Genomic DNA, 17,880 nt, shown 5'->3' with positions numbered 1-17,880 from the left:
AGCAGGAGTACGGCAAGTTAATTAAAATAGTTAAAATAGTACAATGCCACATCGCTCCTTAAAATACGCTGCACCATTTCTTAGAGTAACATCAACTCAGCAGTCTAAGAGTTCAGGCAAATTTACAAGACGTTAGACCAGTGTTTCCCAATCTGGCCCTCAGGGATCCACAGCCAGTCCGTGTTTTTGATCCCTCCCAGCTCACTGCCAAAAAGTCCACAGTTTTGCTGCTTTTGCTCCTTTTAATGGGAGGAAGTAAAAATCTGGACTGTCTGCGAGTTCCCAAGGGCCAGATTGAGAAACACCGTGTTAGACTTTTAAACGTTTAATTAATCATCGTCGAACTGCAGCATTGCAGGTTTCTCAAGGTTTTGAGTCACTTACTCTCTGAAAATGTTTGATTAGAGTGAAGCTATTCAGATGTCAAATTAGCTTTAATCTACAATCATCATTTTTCTGATGATGCCTTTATCCTTCTTCCTAGTGCATCAATGACCAACTCTTATAAAGGTCATCCATGCAACCTCTAATCTGTGGGCAGTCAGGCAGTCAAAAGGGCTGAAGGTGATGATTTACAGAAACTGCTGGTCTTCCACCTTTTATTTAAAAGTGCTTTATTTAAGGAATCGGCAATTTCTTTTTCCTTCCTAAGGTCATTATTTCAACATCAGTCCATTACAAAACTGAAGGATCCAAAAAGAAAGCTTAACGTTAAAATGAAATGTGTACATTTATGTGCTGCTTTTCACTTTTTCACACTGTTATGTGACATTTTTTTTCTAATTACTTTTGAATGCTTTGTAACTTTCCATTGAAACACAGATTAAAACAGAAAAAGCTTTTATTTGTTGTTGATAAATGCCTTTTGACAAATAATTTCCATTCTTCTCTTTTTAAAATGAATCCCTGTGGATTCTGCAGAAATTGAATCCATTTTAACAGCAAGAGCCCAGTTTTTGGTGCTTCCGAAAAAACAGATGTTTATCAGAATCGAGTTTATTGCCAAGTACGTTCACACATATAAGGAATTTGCTTTGGTGGTTGGTGCCAGAGAGAGATGAGGTGGTTAATATATAAATATATATATACATAGAGTATGTACAGGTACTAATATAAATAGTCAGTGAATGTGGAATATGATACAGCAGTGGAAATATATATACATATTTAAGAGAGTGCATGCTTGTACTAGGATGGGGAAATAGTATTTGAGTGAGTGTTCCTGGCCTTATTGATGAGGCGGGCCGCGGTGGGGAAGAAACTGTTCCTATAGCGTGATGTCTTGGTCCCAATGGACCGCAACCTTCTGCCAGAGGGGAGAGTCCGAAGGAGTTTGTGACCAGGGTGAGAGAAAGGAAATAAATGTGACTTTAAAGGAAATAAGTGTGATGCTCGTAGATTATTTGTTTGTACAAGAGAGAAATTCATTTCTTCCACAAAGATATTCCACTCCAGGCCACTGCTATTAGAAATTCATGTATATTCTGTAAAATTTCTCAGTGCTTGGCTTATTGCTGGTTCAGTACGGCATAGATATGTACATAAAAGCCCAGATAAAGCAAAGCAAGACTTTACATTCTAACCTAGTAACACAGACAAATACCCAGCTTTTGCAGGGAGATTTAAAATAACATTTCTGCCAGAAGGAAGAAATCAAGAGAGTGAATGTTGTGGAGATTTATCTCAGGTGGTCTGCAGGGGCAGACGCTGTTTTTTTCACTCTGTAATGCGTGAAAGAAAGTGTTCAAAAGCCCCTTCCCGTTCCCCATCACAGCCCCTAATCCCACATTCCGGATATATGTTTTGTTAAGAGGGTAAATGAACTTGGTGGTGAGAATTTAAGTGTTTTTATTTCATTCACTCATTGAGAGCTATAAAACAAACATGAGAATGCATATTATGAAAAGCTGACCGGTCACATGACAGCTAAAATCGGGTTTGCTTCTCTGTGCCGGAGCGGCCAACAAGCCCATTAGGGGTGATGCTGTGGCAACTGGGAGATCTTCAGCTTTTCGATGAATCAACCCTGTTGTGTGCAACTTCTCTCAAGTGGTGAGACCAGGGCCTTAAATCCAGCATCAGTAATGCCTTGGACAAGGGCCCACTGTTGCTGATGTTGTCTCATGTGTAAGGACCGAGTTGTTTGTTCTACCATGTTCTCGTGTATGAATAATCCAGGAAAAATGACTCTTCCCCCCCCCCCCCCCCGTGGTTCTTTTCAGGGACACTCTGAGTTTCTATTACTCTTAAGAGGAGGTGCCTTTATTGAGTCACTTAATACATTCTCTTATCTCAGGTGCCACAAAGCTTGCTAGAGAAGAGCTCCCCTGTATAGATAAAGAGCTTGGACCTCCTACCACCACACAACAAGTGTCACTGCAGATGGTTCCTTCATGTGGTTCCCTGATGGTGGAATGAGCTGCTGAACTACATCCAGCCATCAGATTTCCTGTCCACTTTCAAGAAACAAAAACCCAGCAATTCCTTTACTAGCCTCAAGCCTCTTTACGTTACCGGAATGTTGTTATGTTGCAATTTTGGTCCTTGAACAGTTGTATTAGGTTCTTGCTTTGGTAGATATTGTGTAGCTCCTGCCCCAATACTGCTTACAGTGTACCTGGGCTCTCACTGGAAGCTCAGCCTAGCTGCACATAGGTCTAGTCGACTGCTTGACAGCACATATGTTTGCAGTGTGTTATTTGTCTCGCTTGTATGTGGCTTTGACCAAATGTGTCTGCTAAATCTGTAAAATGTAAATGTAAATCAGAGCTGTTACACATAAGATAGGTGGTGCAGAAGTTTGATGCACAGAGGCAGGGATACTGTCCCAATACTTTACGCTCCGGAGACCTGTTATACAAACACACACTAAACAGGCAATTCCTTGGCAGGCAAGATAAACGGAATGCATGTTACGTGACTTGTGTGGTATGCAAACATCATATGCACTTTATACCAACCTATATGGTATATTGTACCTACACTGTACCTGTACTGCCTAAATGGGCAAGATACTTTATGTTAGAGAGAGAATACGCATTAAGATAATGATAAAAATAAATATATATATATATGCGTAACTTAGATGTATATCATCATTATCAAGTATTATTGGTATTGAGTTAAATTGGCTATATTCTGTACCATTATACGGCTGGCAGCTCAGTCGCTTTTTTTACACCAGTTGCACATGGTGCACTATGGCCCCTTACGTCAGCTGTGTCCAGTTAGCCAATCAAGATTTTTTAAGCTCTATTTTAACCTTATGGGACCTGAGACATATACGCAGTTGGATGTTGTGCAGAAGGACATTAAGCTACACATAACCGTGAACAACTTGCTGAAGTTGGAGAGAATCAGCACCAGCTCCCTGTCGCATCTCCATCCTCTCACTTTATTAAAATGAAAAATGGAGCGCAAAACATGAAACAGGTGAGATGATTTAGGTTAACGAGGAGGCGTGGCACCTTCCTTTTCCGTTGCCACGCAGCCGTCACAATCCATAGCAGTGATGTGGGCTGTCTGGTCACTTTAGAGAGAACTGGAAAATTATTCCCTTTCAAGTTAAAAACATCTCATGGTGAGATGGAAGGAAAAGTGATTTTAAAATAAAAACCAAACGCACAAAGAGTGGCCCTGTGAGGTGGTTAATGGGCTGCTTGACCGCTTCTCATGGAGAACAACTTCCTGCCAGTTTCCACGGAGACAAACCTCTATAGACTTTTAGATCTTTTGTTCTATTTACTTCAAAACATACGAAACATGCCTTCCCCTGCTTCTAAAAGCATGCTAACAATTTCCTACCAACCAGTTACATCGCAATCAGCTATTAACAATGGGGTCTCCTTATCTAGTCCAGTACATTTAAAGCAGACTATGGATATGTAGCTGTTTTACTGACCTGCACAATCATCAAAATGAAGAAAAAAAAACTTTCTGGAAACTTTTTGGAAACTGTCATGTTCAAGCCCCATGAATAAATATAAATACTATTAAACCCATTCTGCTGAATCTTTTATGGGACAAGAAAATAATCATTAAAAATAGCCCCTGCTGACATGGTCATAATTGCCCAGGTCTGATAAAAAAAAAAAACAATCCACTCATTGTGTCAAAATTTTCTTGATTTTTCTGAATCTGTTTTGCCAACAGGTCCTAAGAAGACACAAAAGAGAGATGTCTAAAATGTAAACAATTTAAGTTTAATTTGCCCCACATCCCTTTAGTGCAAGTGGATGCTTGATATTGTCATTTCATTTTGGACAAAAAAATGGACACTGTTAGTAAACTAATAGCAAACTTGGGAAATTGAAAATTCAGATATTTGGACATAACTCACTCTCACTCTCATTCCTCTACTGTCTCCTTCCTTTGCTGTTGCAGCTTCTTAGTAACAAAAAAATCTTGCCCAGTGTTTTTGCACATGAGTTGACAGCTATTACTACAGAAAGGGCTGGAATGCTTAAACTGCATGCATCTACACTTTCAGAGCCAGTGATCACTCAGAGGTCATTTTAAGTGTATGTGTCACGTACTCAGCAAACAGCCAAATGTCCATCCATTCAGGCCCCATGCAGAAGCATAATAAGGAAAAATTTTAGTGTCCTTGAGTATTATTGGGAGTTCCTTTATTTTATAAGGATACAGTACTAAGTAATGCTAAAGCTGAGATAATATTTACTTTTGATGGGACAAACTGATATCATTTGCACGGTAAATATAGCTCTCAATTTGCACGGTTTTATAGCTCTCAATTGCATAATTGCATTATGAATGTCAATAGAAGATGCTGTAATGCTTTATTAATTCTATACCTACCATTATAATTATGAAGGTATCTGGATATAATGTATTATTGCTGAGTGTTTCCAGTGTGGTGATGCTTTGTTAATTCTTATACCATAATAATGCATTATAGACTCCTTTACAGTGCATTACAAATCATCCTTAATTGTTATATCAACCGTTATAATGCATTATGAAGGTATCTATAGTACATTATAGATGAGAGCTTCATTGGAGCTTATTAAGTATTATAATCCAACCATTATTACGCATTATTGATGCTTTATAAAACATTTTGACGGTGCCTATAATGATTAAAGATAAGAGCTTCAAGTGAAGTGTTCCCATTTACTCAGTACATTGGCAGGTCTTCAGTCAAACACAAGAATTTTCACATGCATGAGTACCCTAAATATTTAATTGACATCCAGCCATTATAATAGCTATTGACAAAAAAAGTACTGATCTGCGATAAAATCCATCAAGTGAAACAGCAATGGCCATTAGCCATTCACCTGTTGGATTGTTTTGGTTCACACTTTAGTTTCCATCCATCCATCCATAACCATTTATCTAATACCATCAATGTATATTAGTTTCAGTTGCATGTCGTACTTCCTGCATATTGTTCAGCATTCAGCTGAGCAGCCCAGCCCTGTGATAATTGATTGAAGGTATCCAGCTGAAGGTCAGAGGGAGCTGCAGGCCAGCTGCTCCTGCGCAAAGTGGTTAATCTGCGTCATCCATGAGGCATCGCAATGGGGATGGGCCGACCAGTAAAAATTAATGCGCAACACATAAAACGGCAATAAAAATTAAATTTGCATGAAAATCATCACTTTCAGCACCAGCAAATATTTGTTTAAAAGGCAATGTGCATCAAAACTGATTTTAATTCCTCTAAAAAAACAATAATGCATCCCAATTAACATTTCAAACACGATATAAACAATGCTTTGCAGGAATGAAAAGGTCACACTTCTAGTAGTATCGTTTTTCACTGTTTTAATGTCTGTACCTGGCAGCATTGCACACCAAGGAATTTTGTTTACGTGTTTTATTTCCAGAAAACCTTTATACGTTTTTAATACCCATGAAACTCAAACAAATTAAGAGTAAATTAAAGTAAAAAGTAAATTAAGAGTAAGCCTATTAAGAGAATGTCAGGCATGCATAATATTCTGATAAAATTAAGACAACAATCTTTTTAGCATACTAAAGTTTTACAATAGTAAAGATTTTTGAATCAAGTTAAAATCAACAACAACTAAATGTTACACATATATTACTGCAATAACTACGTGAAGGAAGCAGAGTCCAGAAACTTCAGATTTATTTTGCTAAAACTTCTTGAGAATTTTCATATATATGGAAGAATAAAAATAAGTATTTTTGGTCTCCATACAAGCATACAGATTTCAGGTGTATAGCAAGACAAGTGGGGAAAACTTTGATATCATTTCATAAAAAATCATTAGATTCAGTTCCAACCTCAGAGACCTGCTCATAGAAGACTACTGTATGTGGAAGATACCAAAGCTCACATATCTACACTTTTAAACTGCTTTAAAAACAAAGTTCTCACAATGGATGAGGCTTTCTAAACCGGTCTTACATCAGTATTGTATCATCTCAGACCACTCTCTAAAAATGAAAGGATGAAAAAGGCAGATAAAATTGGGAACAGAGGAATAAAAAGACGCAAGATAAGAGCATGACTCTTGGGGTGCCTCATCGCCTTTCTGCAGGTTCTGCGAGATAAGATAGGTGGCAAAAGAAAGACTCCTGTCTTCACCTCTTCATATCTGTGTCACCAAGATGAGGACAAGGCCAGCAATGGAAGCCAAAAGCAGCAGGAGAAAATATGGCATATTATAGTACAGCGCTGTCGGATTGATCAGGTGGGCGCTGATGTATTTTCAATAACCACGCATGCAGTGCCAGCCAGGCGAATCACAGTTGTAAATAATTGCACTGTTATAATCTTTAATTCTAACGTCACTTAAAATTTCAGACGTAGAACACAATTTAAAATGAACAAACTAGAAGGAAATGTTTAATCATCAGTGGAAGAAAGTAGTTGTACTAATACAATGGTTTTTGGCACGTAAATGTGAGAATAATGTGCTTACAGTAGGTACAACCGTGGAAGCCAAAGGTGTGGTGACCATGGGAAGCAGGGTGATGCTCTCCAGGCCATGAATTATATGTTTTTAATTCTGGGAGTTATTTGTCTCCACATTTGTGCGATTAAAAACGTATGTAACAACGCATTATGTAGTAATGCCACATTATGTAACAGCTCCACAGAATGTAACAAAAAGAATCGTTATAATAATAATAATAAAAATAACTTAATAATAATAATAAATAATAATAATAATAGGGTGATGTTGCAATACAGTAAAATTCCGTTATAGTTGTTATAGACTGGCTTATAACGGAATATCGTCTATAACGGACGAGGTCCGCTGGTCCCGGCCGTGCGCCATTAAGAACATGCAGGAAAAGCATCGGATATAGCGGACTCGCATATAGCGGGATAAGGGACATTAAACAATTTGGTCCCTATAGGGCCGCTTTTAGCTGTAGTTTTGTTCGGATATAATGGACATGCAGCTCCGCCTACAAGGCGCCTGGGGTGCCGGCGATATCAAACGCAGACACGTGGTCGGGATTATTAATAGTCACGCGTCTGGTCAGGTAAAGTTGGATTACTACATGTACAATATAATAATCTATACTACAAGTGTATCCTTTGAAGTCCGTTGTAACGGGATTTTACTGTATAATGTAATGTATAAATTTGTAACATTTTGTAGTTATTAAATAATGCCATGTTATTACATAGTATGTTGTTATACAGTGTGTGACAACCCATTATGTAATAACAATATTATGTGATGAAAATTTGTTATATTCTGTCAAGTTATTACGTAATGCATTATTACATATACATTGCTACAAATACCCCCACAATGTAATAAAAACCAGTTATTTTGACATTGTAGGGACCATTTCTTTGATCCCCACAAGGGGAAATTCAATTTTATAAAAAGCTGTGACTACAATCAAAAACCTAAAAATGCCAAAAGACATGTATTTTGTTTGGTTACTTATGGTTAAGGTTAGGGTTGGGTAGGGGTTAAGGTTGTCATTGTTCAGATTAGGGCTTTGCCCATACAAATGAAAGGACGGTCCCCACAAAGATATGAGTACAGACCTGTGTGTGTTTGTGTGCGCCCGTGTGTGTGTGTGTGTGTGTGCGCGCCCGTGTGTGTGCCGCCATTTCCATGGGCTGGCATTTCATTCAGTTTGTTAAACAATCTTTACAACCTCAAACAAGCTCCAGGCCCCCCTGTTACTCTAATCTGGACAAGAGATTAGAAGATGGATGGTTGGATGGACAGACAGACGGGTGGACAGATGGATTAATCAGTCTGCATCCAAATATTAAGACCAAACAACCTCCCTATAAATCATGCTGATCCTGTCTGCATTAAGAGTGCTATGTTATTATATGCACTACCTATACACTCTATGCAGGGTGGTGAGGAATGTTCAGACTCCAACCAATTATCTTAACAGAAAGAAGATTAATTGCATTGAAGTACAAAAAGCACTGTCATCATTTCCTCCTTTTAGCATACTGAGGCAGATGGTGCTATGCGGGATAATTGACACAAGTTTGGCATTTACTAAGTTTGTGCCGCACGATTTTGACAGAAATGGTTACTGCAGAGTACAAGCATAATCGGGGTTCCTGAGCTGCGAATCTGACTCGTGGTCAGAAGCATAACCAGGGTCCCATCTGAGGTCTTGACTGTATCACACTGGCCTCCCATTTCATTTATCTACCATGGCAGCAGGTATGGGCCCAGGTAGGTGGGGGTGGTTCAGACCCCACCCAGATCCAGGCCCATCAATTCAGCACTCACAGCGATACAGTATCAAAAAATGATTGAGTCTGATAGGTTTCTGTGTGCGTGATTAGATCAATCAGCTAATGTCGACTAATGAATTCTTACAGGACTGGCCCTCCTGACTTTCTGCTATGATTTCTGGTTCCGCTATTGGTTATGATGCCATGATATCACACTGTATAAACCACATCTTTAAAAAACTTGTTAATGGAATGGTCCAGTCACTTCGACACTTGCACAAAGTAGTTTGTGAATTTTTAAAACAGTTCTGAATTTATAAATGTTTAAAATTGGAATTGGCACTTTGAAAATGTCCTATTTTGCTGCTGTGCTTTCAAAGATCTCCATAATGGATTGCATTAACATGAGATTAATTTGAGATTAAGAATTTTCTCTACAAAGAAGATTCACAGCTAGGAAGTAATTCCATAAATTGCTGCACTGAAGCCATTTAGTGTAAACATGGACTGTAAAACAAGTGATGACATCTGAAATTATGAATATTTCACTAATTCCAAGAAGTTTAATATAAATGGCAAATCAGCAGTAATGACATCGAAAGCATAACATAACAAATATACAATGATACATAATTATTATCCTATTATTGTTACTGTTTTGTAATAAGAAAAATCTGTCTCACGTAGGGCAACTTTATGCTACAGATTAGTTGAAACGAAGATCATGATGTGCAATGTTGCAGGCCATTGATTGGAAGATGCTCTGCTTAAGCTGCATTAATTGCCTTAAGCTGTCATAAGAGGGTTAAGCTTATAGGTGTTTAATTATGTGTCTTTGTGTTCATTGGCTGAAGCAGACTCATGGTTGACTGATAGCAGTGACTAACCAAAAACATACTTTCTGCTGGCAGGTATGTGCTCTGAAGCACTGTACAGCAGGTCAAGCCTCAGATTCTCAACAAGACTGTGGTTTGTGGTGTTTGTTTCAGATCTGCTGCAAGGGATGAGGAAGGAGACTCTTACACTGCTCATTAAGCTGTATTCTGTCTCCTGGGTCACCATTGCCTGCAGTTCTTTGGATTCTTTGACTTTCGTATGTGTTCAGTATAAGCCAATGAGGACTCGACGAATGATATACGTGCACTTATTTTGTATTCTCTGTACATATACAAAGGCCAATGGGATCCTGATGTTGACAATAACACATAGCAGGTCGGTTCCATCTTTCATATGAGTGCATTGTCCATAATGAGATGCATCCATTGCATGATTTCGGTATTATTTCATATTTTTGGCGTGCTCAATAAATCCCTTTACAGTGGACCTTGGTTTTTTTAATTCAGTGGCTGGTGTTTGAATTTATGCCGCATAATTCTCATAGATTTCACCTTGATTTATCTGAGCTGAAAGCACCAAAAGGGTTTTCTGAAGGGATCGATTATGTTACAGTTGGATAGCTGAGTGTAGAAGATGGGAATCTTTGAGGAGCAAGGTAGCTGAGATTCATAGCTGAATAGCTGGTGACAACATGCAGTTCACGTACATTATATTCATTTTCTTTGTCTGAATATAAGTTGCAGCAACATATTCCCCTCCAAGTGGAACAATACCATATGTCTATTTCTCTGTTCTTTAAAACTGAAAGCTGAGGTTATGGTTCCAATCTGTGGAGACATTACTCAACCAGGAGCCCCCTGATGGCAGAATAAATTACAACAACGGTCCAAAGACAGGGTTTCTCAGCTGCGTACGTATACGTATCTCTGTAAACCATCTTTGTGTATAAGTGAAACTCCCGTGAGCTCACACTACTCCTCTTTAGCAAGCGTAATCTGTGCCCGTTGATTTGTAGGATGAAAAATAAGACATATTGTAGATATGGATTGAAGTAACCGGCTTCAGACTTCCTGGGTCTGCGGTGTGACATGAGGACCTACTGTAAATGTGGGAACAGAAGAACAAAGGCCGGCAACATATTTGAATCTTTGGTTGGTACCGGAACTTTAAAACAGCCAAAATGCAGCCCAGCCTTGAGTCTCAGAATGTACACCAAAGCCCTGCAAGGTGTTGGGAGGAAGATAAACTCGCTGACTTCCACTTTATTTATATTGATGGTAGGCAGGCATCGTAACTGTCACTGTAGCTTCACAATTCCTCACTTTTCTGGGTGCAGTTCCCACCTAGCTCAGGATCCGTGGGTTTACAATTGGCACGTTTCCTCCCAAAGTAAGATGTGGTTTTGTAATTGACTCAGCTGTTTGCAGTGTGTGAGTAGGATCCAAGATCACCATGACCTGTACTGGTTAAGCGATTAAGGAACACGAAGGCGTGATAGCATTGACTTCTTAAGTAGGATAGCATTCCTACTTACCTGCATGCTTTCTACTGAGGGAATGTTCCAGATCCCCTTGTAAGGAGGTTTTACTTCCATATGTACATTTATTGAACTATTGCCCCCTCCAGTCATACTTAAATGTACTTAAATGAAATACCTGCCGGAAAATCTGCTACAAGAAATGCTTGAATTTGGTTGTTAAAGCCATAGTGTGTGTGTGTGTGTGTCTGTGTGTGTGTGTGCATGTGCGTGTGTGTGTGTGCAAACAGTGGTCAGCTGTAGTGAAAATTCCAGAAATCATATCAGAGTCAGTGCTAACTTCTGTATTATTGTATGTGAGTGGCAATGTGGCCGGTGGCAATTTACACCACTTTTTGGACATTTGTAGTTTTTTTGGTAAAGGACACTTTTCCTGGTAGATCAATGGCATCTAGATGACCTCCTTTGTCACTAGAAGAGGCTGCTGCTTGGCATGTGCTGGACATTAGCCACTTGTTTGCCCTGCGTTTGCACCTGCGTTTGCCCTGCGTTTGCACCTGCGTTTGCCCTGCGTTTGCACCTGCGTTTGCCCTGCGTTTGCCCTGTGTTTGCACCTGCGTTTGCCCTGTGTTTGCACCTGCGTTTGCCCTGCGTTTGCCCTGTGTTTACACCTCCGTTTGCCCTGCGTTTGCCCTGTGTTTGCACCTGTGTTTGCCCTGCATTTGCCCTGTGTTTGCCCTGCGTTTGCAGCTGCCCACCTCTGTATTGTCAGCTTTCGCCATTCATCTAGAATGCATCTCAAGCAGGTTGTGAGTACTGTGTGTGAATATGCCATCTGTTTTGTTATATGTGTGTGTTTATTTACATTTGTTCTTGCTTGCATTAAGCTAGTGAAGCAGCTACTTTAAGCTTTGCAGCCTCACTGCACTTGGGAGAGGCGTTACGCATCAGGACCCACGTAATTATTTGTAAATTATTCTTTCTTGCAATTTCAGTATCACTCTAGCTGGTGATCTGAAGTGTGTGAAGCTTATACTTTTAATACTTGTTCTGTTTGCTACACAGTCATGCACCCCTTAATGATAGGGATACAATGTAAGGAATGTGTTATTAGGGGATTTTGTCATTGTTATAACATCATAGAGTGTCCTTAAACAAACCTACAGTAAATGGTATAGGCTACTACACTCCTAGTCTGCATGATATAGCTTAAATAATGGTATAAAAAAATACAGTATACTAAATGCATAAACCAGTAAGATGTTTATTATCGCTATCAAGCATTATGTGCTGTACATAATTGTAGGTTCTATATTTCATACAACTGGCAGCGGAGTCGGCTTTTTTTACACCAGCATCACCACAAACACGTGAGTAATACGTTGCACTATGATGTTATGATTGTTACGTCATGAGGTGATCGGAGTCCATAGTAATCTTATGGGACCACTATTCTATGTGAGGTCCATCATTGACCAAGACGCCATTATGCAGCACATGACGGTACGTTGTGAGGTGTACGACTCCAGGCTCCCAGATCTTCCGTACAACCTGCTACTCTGCCCTGATCACCTTCCTCTCTTACATTAATTCACCTCTATGCTGTTCCATGTGTTTCTAGATCAGTGCTAGTTAGTTCAGTGTGGGGTATTGTGAGATCTACTTCACACTGTGCATTTACTTTATGATTAGTATCATTTGTGTTATTTGTACCTTTGACTGTTTATCTAACTTTGCTCCTTGGATTTTTATTCGGTTCTTCGTTCTGTCTTGGTTTGTTATCTTGCCCCATTTAAAAGAGAATGAATTCTGGGCATAGTTTTTGGCTTTTGGTGAAATGAAAGCTCTGTAGATTGACCTCTGCCGGGTTCGGCGCAAACAACAATTTTCTGAAATTCTAAAGCATTTTAAGTAAACATCCCAAACCCTTTGAAATGGGATCACTCTGTCTGGTATTATTTATTTTATCACAACATTTAAAATATGGGTGATTAACATTAAGCAAACAAAATTTATAATGGAGGGTCCCCTGCAAAACAGTGGAGACTCCACTAATTAATTGCATTATTTAGATAGGTTGTATAGTTCTCTCTAAAGCACCAAACAATTTCCTTTCCTAACCAGTCCCCCAGCCATCTAGTTAGTTAAAGTGACCCAGTAATCTGCCTTCTCTAGTTGATGGGCTAGTGCATAAATGACACATATACAGCACAAGCATTCAACTTACTTCTAAATATTAAAATGTCTCATTTCAATTTTTATATGAGAGAGTTCAGCTCAGGTGACCTTAATTATTTTTGATTTCATGTTTCACGTACAGATGGACATCATTTTCTATATCAAACACAACATTACATTTTATCTTGGGCTGAATACTTAAGTGTTCTCCTTGCAAGTAATGGCGTACCTTATGTACTTGTAATATATCATCAGGAAGTTTATGGAAACTGTTGCCTAATGGAACTTAAAAACTTGGCAGCTTAAAGCTTAACCCACTGAAACAACAAGATGTTTTAGTGGAGTGATTCAGGTTATGCAACTTCCTTGGTATAATCATTTCCAGACACGGAGCACAATGTACAATCCATAATTATCATGCACCTGTTGCTGATTCTAATAAAAATGTGTTGTGTAGTACACAGTACATTTAACAAACCATATTATTAGACGTCACCCCAAGTGAAAATGTGCTGATATTCTGGATGAAAGACCTTTGCAGTGCAGCAGGGGTTATAACAGTGAAAAGTTATGAGTTTTATTGGGGTCAGTTAAGTATATCTATCAATTGAATCAGTATGCTAGCATTTAAGATACTCTACCTGCAGAACAAATGGTATTCTTCTTAAAGCTTCTTCACAGATTCTCTCCCCAGTGACGGGGAGATATGGTACTACAGTTCAGGGTTGGGGCCATTCCGGAACGCATTGATCAATTCCAGTCCAAATCAGGAAATGGAACTGGAGTTGGAACTAAAATCTCCCTGAAATTCAAATTCAACTCCAATTCTGTTCCCTGTAGTTTTTTTCCAATCCCAGCTCCATTTCCATTTCCTGATTTGGACTGGAATTGATCAATGCATTCCGGAATGGCCCCAACCCTCCTACAGTTAGGCCTATGTTTTAAACACACCACATCAGTGTGTCAGAAAGATGTTAGCCACCATATTGGACTAGTGTCCGTGTTTCGAGAAAATGAGGTTGATGCCTATTTCCCCGTTTTCGAGCACATCACGACGACCTTGAATTGGCCTAAGCACCTTTGGTCTCTCCTGCTGCAAAGTCCTGAGGAAGGCTCAAGAGGTTTTTTCGGCTCTTGATTTGGAGCAGAGCCTCGATTATGATATCATGAAGGCTGCACCCTAGCTGCAGGTAACTGTAACTTTTAGTCTAATTTAAAATACGGAAATGGACTCTGAGGAACATCCCCAAGGTACAAACAACATTAATGTACCCCCAGTGGTACAAAATGTTTTTCATAGTTCGTTTCTGTATCTTAAAAGATACAGTAACCTACAACTAATGTACAATTAGCAGACCTTTGAGGGTACAGCCCCAGTGACAAGGAATTGGATGCTCAAAGATACATATTGGTGCTATTTTTATGGATGATGACAGTGTATGCTGTCATCGATTTTCCCAAATTCAACAACACAATTCACCTCCACTGAGACTCTGTGGCCCATGGGCAGTGGGGACATGCATAGCAACAGGGAATATGGTATGAGCACCTGATTGCAACATGTTGAGTTGGTGGGTGCTGGTCACATCACAGTAAACGAAACCTGTGAGAGGATCTGAGCTTCCAGTCTGCACTGTCGATTACCAGCAGAAAGACGTTCTGATTGGACATACCTCCAGCAGTTTGAATTGTCGGCCAGCACATGCCGGTGACAGAATGACATCAACATGTTAACACTTCTTTTAAGCCCATTTAAGGCAAAGTCAGGCTCTAGATAGTCTCTGTAACCCCTGGCTCTTTGTGACAGCATGCATTGTCACAGCTCACGATGACTGGAGGATGGGAAGCGGTGAGTTCAAAAGAACCCTTGGGATGGAACAGGCAGGCTAATCAAATGAATAACAAAGTTTGGATCTCAGATTTAAATTAGGCATATAGTAGAGCTACAGTCATCACACTCGCTTCTTTCTCTCTGACACACCATAGACTTTCTTTATACTCAATATAATTAACAACAAGTCTGTAGAGGGGGGTTGACTTTTGATCTCACCCCTCCCGAAACCCCCCCTGCCCAATCATGCATCATAGTGACATTTAGTTGGCAAATACTCTTTTGTTAAAAGAAAAATATAGGATTTAAGGTAAATAAAAGTGTAAGCAGGGGTGATTTTGCCATTCATTGTCAGTGAATTATTGTTTATTTCTTGAATTTCCCATCTCACCCCCTACAGTACATCTCATCCTGCCCCCCATGTTCCATCCCACCCCCTACATCTCATCCTGCCCCCTACATCTCATCCTGCCCCCCATGTCCCATCTCACCCCCTACATCTCATCCTGCCCCCCATGTCCCATCCCACCCCCTACATCTCATCCTGCCCCCAATGTCCCATCTCACCCCCTACATCTCATCCTGCCCCCCATGTCCTATCTCACCCCTTATGTCCCATCCTGCCCCCTACGTCTCATCCTGCCCCCCATGTCCCATCTCACCCCCTATGTCTCATCCCACCCCCTATGTTCCATCTCACCCCCCATCACGGTCAGCAAACCAATGCCATTTGTAGTTCCCTTCACAAGTGAGAAGTGGCACTCCAGATGGTTCGCTCGTGTGGTTCCTTGCTAAACCACATCCGGTCATCAGACTCCCTCTCTACCTTCTAGAAACACCTGAAGACCCATCTGTTCTGGGAATGCCTTCACTAACCTGATTGTTCTTTGAAAGCCGTTATGTTGCAATTATTGGCTCTTGCATCTTATTAGGTTTATACTTTGTTAATTGTTATGTGTCATTGTACAGCTGTTCGTCCAACACTGCTTACACTTGTACCTGTGTATTCATCAGAAGCTGCTCTTATCCCTATTTAACTCCTTGTTTGTAATGTGCTATTTGCCTCACTTGTATATAAGAACATAAGAACATAAGAAATTTACAAACGAGAGGAGGCCATTCAGCCCATCAAGCTCGTTTGGGGAGAACTTAACTAATAGCTCAGAGTTGTTAAAATCTTATCTAGCTCTGATTTAAAGGAACCCATGGTTTTAGCTTCCACTACACTAGCAGGAAGACTATTCCATACTCTAACTACACGCTGTGTAAAGAAGTGCTTCCTCAAATTCGTTTTAAAATGTTCTCCCGCTAATTTCCACTTATGGCCACGAGTTCTAGTATTTAGACTAATATTGAAATAATCATTTGGCTGAACAGCATCCAGACCCGTTAGAATCTTATAGACCTGAATCATATCCCCCCTTAGTCTCCTTTGCTCAAGGCTAAACAGATTCAGTTCCGCTTACCTCTCCTCATAAGACATTCCTCTAAGACCAGGAATCATTCTCGTAGCTCTTCGTTGCACCTTTTGATATCGCTTTGGACAAAAGCATCTGCAAAATATGTAAATATATGAATGTTTAACTAAATTTTAAACTGCAGAGGAAATTGTGTATATTAGGGGTAGTACTGTAGGGGGTGTTATTCCTCAAGTGACAGAACTTTTAAAAACATTTAAATTTGTATCAAGAGTATGGTAGCAAAATACAGCGTGGTCCCTTAGATCTTACTTGCTGAATGTGCAGACTCTCCAAGCACAGTCATGAATACATTTATTCCAGACCAGAAGAACGCACTCCTCATACAAATTTCCGGATGGGTAGATGGGAAACCGCTGCCATTTATTACATGGGCAGATCCCATGCTGTTCAGCGGATCTGCAATAAAAATCAGGGAGAGCTATTGGAATCGCAGCAGGGGTGCATGAATTGCTGCATCCTTCACCTGTTAGACACTGCTGATGCCTACAGCCAAGGAGTGTGCAGTTTACCAATAAGACTGCCCCCCTCCCACCACCACGTAGCTGGATGGTGATTCTGAGAAATACCAGGAAATGTAACACCTTTTAATTCCTAATTGTTATTTTATCATGAATTGGCATGCAAAAAAAGGTTTACTTTGTCATTGTGGGATTTGTGCAAGGCATTTTAAGTTCTGCAAGTTAGTTAAACAGGAGAGCTAATTAGTTTAGGATGAAGTGAAACATATGACTTCATGATATCTCACTCATTGCACATTGACGCTTGTTGATTAGAAAGGGAAAATCAAGAATAGAAACACTAATGATACAACATTTTAGGTTTAATTGATTCTTAAATGACTTTTTGTTCCCCTTCTTTCTGTAACGTAAAGTTTGGTTTGCAGCTTTAATGTCTGTTTTTTTATACCATTCTTTGGGCCCTCCTACTGTACCTCCTCAGGTGCCTGACAGGTAGCCCTGCAGGGGCTATAGCACCAGGGACAGCGACCAACTATCGGGGGTCATCACCAAGGTGGCAGACAGCCAGATGCATGCCCCACTCCTGCAGCTGGAAATCACTCATTAGGCAAGGTACTCGAGCATGGGGAAAGGCAGCAGAGCATGAAAGCCGGCATTCCTGGGAGGAGAGGGTCACCGATCGCACCAGCAAACTCCCCCCAGGAGGGGAACCTGACAGAAACTGAACATCAGGGAAAACAAGAGCCCACGTTCCACCTTCTAAGCCAGTGTTTCCCAATCCAGTCCTTGGGGACCCACAGACAGTCCACGTTTTTGCTGGGAGCTGAGAAGGAGCAAAAATATGGACTATCTGGCTGGGAGCTCGGAGGGAGCAAAAATGTGAACTCTCTGCGGGTCCCCGAGGACCAGGTTGGGAAACACTGTTCTATGCACAATTTTTCTTTCACATC

At 40.2% G+C, this 17,880-nt stretch overlaps 1 long non-coding RNA gene across 1 annotated transcript in view; it reads left to right on the top strand.

The window, feature by feature from the left end:
- The window catches only part of LOC140587691 (uncharacterized), a 41,160-nt gene extending 23,498 nt beyond the window's left edge, over nucleotides 1–17,662 (top strand). Inside the window, exon 3 of the long non-coding RNA XR_011989369.1 lies at nucleotides 17,412–17,662. This is a non-coding gene — a long non-coding RNA (uncharacterized lncRNA). The remainder of the gene's footprint in view (nucleotides 1–17,411) is intronic.
- The last annotated feature ends 218 nt before the right edge of the window (nucleotides 17,663–17,880 follow it).

This window comes from Paramormyrops kingsleyae, chromosome 2 (genome assembly GCF_048594095.1).
Source record: "Paramormyrops kingsleyae isolate MSU_618 chromosome 2, PKINGS_0.4, whole genome shotgun sequence".
Lineage (NCBI taxonomy): Eukaryota > Metazoa > Chordata > Actinopteri > Osteoglossiformes > Mormyridae > Paramormyrops > Paramormyrops kingsleyae.
Note: the sequence above shows the minus strand (reverse complement) of the source record. Positions and strands in the feature narration are given on the sequence as shown.